Source organism: Tupaia chinensis, unplaced genomic scaffold (assembly GCF_000334495.1).
Source record: "Tupaia chinensis unplaced genomic scaffold, TupChi_1.0 Scaffold000515_1, whole genome shotgun sequence".
Taxonomy (NCBI): Eukaryota; Metazoa; Chordata; class Mammalia; order Scandentia; family Tupaiidae; genus Tupaia; species Tupaia belangeri.
This window is the reverse complement of record NW_006160028.1, coordinates 2,902,639-2,907,347: the sequence shown is the minus strand read 5'-3', so window position 1 is coordinate 2,907,347 and position 4,709 is coordinate 2,902,639. Positions and strand designations below refer to the sequence as shown.

The 4,709-nt window shown below is 45.1% G+C and overlaps 1 long non-coding RNA gene across 1 annotated transcript; it reads right to left on the bottom strand.

Annotated features, from left to right (window-relative positions):
- Positions 1 to 1,757: 1,757 nt before the first annotated feature.
- LOC114009298 (uncharacterized) lies at positions 1,758 to 3,837 on the bottom strand. Its single transcript, XR_003550742.1, has 3 exons — positions 3,631 to 3,837; positions 3,183 to 3,323; positions 1,758 to 1,980 (listed from the first exon to the last, which is right to left on the bottom strand). It is a non-coding gene; the product is annotated as an uncharacterized LOC114009298 (long non-coding RNA).
- Positions 3,838 to 4,709: the final 872 nt, after the last annotated feature.

The window sequence follows — 4,709 nt, the reverse complement described above, 5'->3', positions numbered from 1 at the left end:
TGCCAAAGCCGCAATCCCTTCTCCTCCATTCTCCTCTCAGGATCTTGGGCACACATGCACATGCGCCCGACATGAGTTTAAGCCACCGGGTCCGGGACTCGAAATGCCATCGACTACAGGGGAATCCAGCGACACAGCCATTACACTAACTGCTGGTCCTGCACCATGACTTTTCTGATGACCTTATATTTCTCATTTATAGATGAAGAAACTAATATTTGAAAAAGTTAAGTAACTCACCCAAGGTCACAGAGTTGTATGTGACAGAGCCAGAATGTCACCTGGTCTGCTTGACCCTAGAGCCTCTGTCTTATCCACCAGACTATCCAGAAATTGAGGCATTTTATAGGGGAGGGGACAGTGATCCAGTGGGTCTCACTTCCAGGGTAAGCCTCTTAGACCCTTAGAACTAAGAAAAAAGCTTATTTGGTTAAATGAAGTTACATTCTCTAGAATCTTCTAGTCTCCTAAGATGAGGACAAGTTCAGAGGATCTGAAGCATCGCTCTACCTACACCCGCTGTTTCAATCCTTGGTTGGAGAACAGAGGAGATGACAAAATAACAATTGAAGGAGGCAGAAGAAAAATAAAAATTTGAACCTATTTTTTCCCCTTGAGCTATTTTTGGAGATTGGGATTAGATTGGATTCTTTTGGACTTGAATGTCATCCATTTGGGAATGCTTTTGCATCTGAGGTGCTCAGGAGACAATCACAGGGTCCATAGGTAGAGAGGCTAGAGGTTTATGCTTAGTACACCTCTAGGTTCCGTCCTGGGAGAGAGGGGAAAGACCACCTGTAGGTTGCTGGTTTACTGGCCCAGTGATCTCCAGTAGGGAAGGAAACTGGGCTCTGGGAAAGACACTGGCTACAAAACTAAGCCCGAATAGGGGACCAGCAGTTAGCGTAATGGCTATGTCGCTGGACTCCCACGTAGTCGACCGCAGTTCGTGTCCCGGACCCGGTGGCTTAAAACTCATGCCGGGTGCGTGTGAGTGCGTGCCTAAGATCCCGAGAGGAGAATGGAGGAGAAGGGATTGCGGAGTGACCATCCCCCCTGGGGGGGGTGATTTCTCGCTTTCTGTCTCTATGTCTCTGTCTGTCTGGCGAGCGCACGCGCCCTACAGTGAAAATCTCTCCCCCCCCCCCCAAAAAAAAAAAAAACCAACAACAACAACAACTAAGCCCGAATATTTGGCTGACTTTTGCTTGCTTGGGTCTAGCAGAAGGGGGTGGGCAGGAGGTTAAGGAACCTCAACAGATGCCTACAATCAGTGGGTGTTAGTGACCGTTCTTCCGAAACATTGAAAAGATGGTCACCTTGTGCTCATGAAAATCACACTCACACTCAAGTCCCTCTGTCCTGGAACACAAAACAGTATAATGCTTTCTCAGCCTACAAGAGGAATGTTTTAAGAAAGAAATAGCATATAGGAAATACGATGACTGCCCAAGATTCTGACTTAGAGGTGTGAATTCTACTGTCCAGAGTGGTGGTGTCTGCATAGATCTGTTTGTCTGTCTGTAAGGACAAAGATGAAAGGCAATTTGCTATGAAACCCTTCTCCTCTCTCCTCATTGGTAAGGGAAACATGTCCACACACTGACATCTAGTGGTCATGACTGGTCACTGCCGACTTAAAGAGAAAGTTCACAACAAACTTAGAAGGAACCTGGCATGCTGCCAGCCTGTAACAAAACAGCCATGAGCAAAACACAGCCCCTGGCCTTGAGGCTTTCACAGTTTAATGGAGGAAACTGACATACCAACAGTTACTAATAATTTTATTATCATAATATTAGGAAAAAGATGCCAAGTATAATCAAAGCAGAGGACCTCTGGAGGCTTAGGATGACTACCTTTGAGTTGGGTCTTGAAGCATGTCTTGTAATTACCACCATGGAAAGAGGCAGAAAATCCACCGTACGCAGAGGGAACAGCACGGGCAAGTACGGCACAGAAGTTGTTAATTCAGTGTGGCTGGTAAGAAAGAAGCACAGGAAAGAAACCATTTTTAAAAGTCAGTTGGATAGTGGTATTGGTCAAGTGCGAGGCTCTTTGAGGCCAGTCCATGGGGAGGGTTACCAGGTCATGTCTGCAGACCTCTGCGACTGAGTGAGGCATACAGGAGCCCACAATCCAGGCTGCCCGAGGCTGGGGTGAGTCACGGAATCGGGACCCTCTCGGGGGGGGGGGGGGCTCTCTTTCTTGAAGGAAGAAAAAAAATTAAAAAAAAAAAAAAAAAAAAAAAAGAAGAAGAGGATGGAGGGACTAGCAGGTGGCGTGGCGGTTAGTTGCTGGACACTCCCACATGACTGACTACGGTTCGAGTCCAGAACTTAGTGGCTTGCTTTTGCACTTTCCCTCCCTCCCTCTCTCTTTGTCTTTCTCTAGTCAAATTAAAAATAAAATGAATAAATAAATAATAAATAAAACTAAATAAGTAATTCTTAAAAAAATTTAAAAAAAAAGAAGTTGGAGAAAGTTAAGGCCAGAACATGAAGGGCTTGGAATACCAGAATAAGCAAGGACACTACTTAGGATTATTTAGCAGGAAAATAATGGGAAATAATGTGATCAGAATTTGTGGTAAAGTAATGTGGTTGACATTCTGAATCCTCTCCTTATTTGAAATTGCCTATTGAAATGCATAATGAAAAATAGCTAAAACTATAACTATTCCGACCAAAGCAAAAGTGAGGGTCCAGAGTCTAAAGAACAGTTTCCCATCCCAATTCTCCCATCTTTGGTTCATGTGGGTACCATGAGGCAGTGTCTAAGACCCTTGTCTGCTGACTGCCATCATGTATGATTCTATACCTCATGTGACCAACCTCTGCTCTGGCTCTAGAGTCAGCTAGACATGGAGTGTTTGTAAATTAGTTCTAGATCTCTTCCTGTCACTTTGCTGGAGCTGAGCTGAAGATCCCATTTTATGGTAATACATATCTTGTTAATAAATTAACTTTCCCAAACATACATCCAACATCATCTGGCCCCTAGCTCCCAGCTCTATGCTGCTAGAAGACCTAAGAAGGGCAGTGTCTATAGACCAGCCACCTCTGCCATGTCAAGTGTCACTTGTCTATTGCCCAATGTTATCAACTCACATTCCATGTCTACCTACAAAATGCGTGCCATCCCCAAACTCACAAATCATCCATGATGCAATTGGCTCTTACCAAGGGCATGAAAATTGTTGTTTTCATTTCAGGAACTGCCCCCTGGGAAAACATTCAAGAGCCTTCTGAGGAGTGGCTGAATGATCGAGATCTGCAGGATTTTCTGTCCTGTGAAGATGTGTGGTCTCTGGATGACATTTGCTACAAGACAAGAGATTCAAGTCCACAAATTATCAAGAGGGACTGGTCCCCTGATGACAAAGGCTCTCTTATTTCATCCACAGTGGTTATCTCCCACCCTCTTCATATCCACACTTCCAGAGGCACAACACAAATTCCACCCACCAAACAGCGTCTCCCTTACTCCTTCTCATGCTCCTTGCCTTCATTCGCGCCTTGCCCACTCTCTCTGCCTGATGGGTCAGTTTGCTCTCACTTTCCCACACTAACTTTGCTCTAAGCCTCCTTCTTGCCATCTGGGAGCTGACATCTGCCATAAGGCCCCCACCTTTTCTTGGAGGCCTTTACAAAAAGATGTTAACTTTCACTCAGCGACTTTCCCAGTACGTAATTATGTACACAGTGTTTTCCACATGGTTGACTAACTGCTTTAGCAATGGCTCTTGCCTGCCTTGCTTAGGTTAATTGTTATTTTCCTGAGGGCGCGCTGACCAGTGTCCTTTTATGTACCTAGTGCCAGATTCAATAAACATTAACCAGGTGGATATCACACTTCACAACTAATGGGTTGGGGCTGTTCTGTGTCTTACTAGAGAAAATGGAAATGTGGCCCAGCCTGCTGCCTTTCAGGAAGAGCAGCAAGACCTCCTGTCCGTGCACACTTTGTAGCCTCTGAGTGGGTGTCTACCGCTTGCTTACCTTGTTGAGTTGTAACTGTTTTCCTGCCCAGACTCCCTTCATCAAACTGTGAATTCCATGAAGCAAAGAACTACCAACTTCACTGGCTTGGGACCTGGCTCACAGATCATGATCAGAAACTTTCTTTTTCTTCTTTAACGTAGTTTTAATAATATCTCTGGATGCTGGAGACATTTGGGACCTCAGTAAAATTTCCCCCAAACCAGAGGATTCCCCCGTTTCTTCTTTCTGGAATCAGCCTGAATGAAACTCAGGTGGTAAATGCACTGCAGGGGTGCTTTCATGCCGTCTAGTGTTGTTGGGGGCAGGGATGAGCAGGCTTTAGGGGAGTAAGCTTGGGCTGGGTGCTGGTTTGACATCTCTGCCAGTTTCTGTGTGTGCCCTGGATGAGTCACTCACTGTAGGGCCTCAGCTTCCCCATCTACAAAATGAAGGCATTAACTCCTCAGGATCTTCCACCTGAGACAATGTTTAGGATTTCTTTGATTTTTATCTTGGGTATCAGAAAGACCAATTTTTGGATGATCTGTTAAGATGGCTGAGAAATTTTCAGTCAATAAAAGTCCAGTGCTGGCTCTCATTGTCTTCCAAAAAACTATGTCTATGGAAAAACCTGAGGAAGTAATTCAGATGGCAAGTACACATCCAAAGTGGGTCCCATAACACTGTCCTTAGGGCTTCTACGAGCTCTTGCATTCAGAAAAGCAA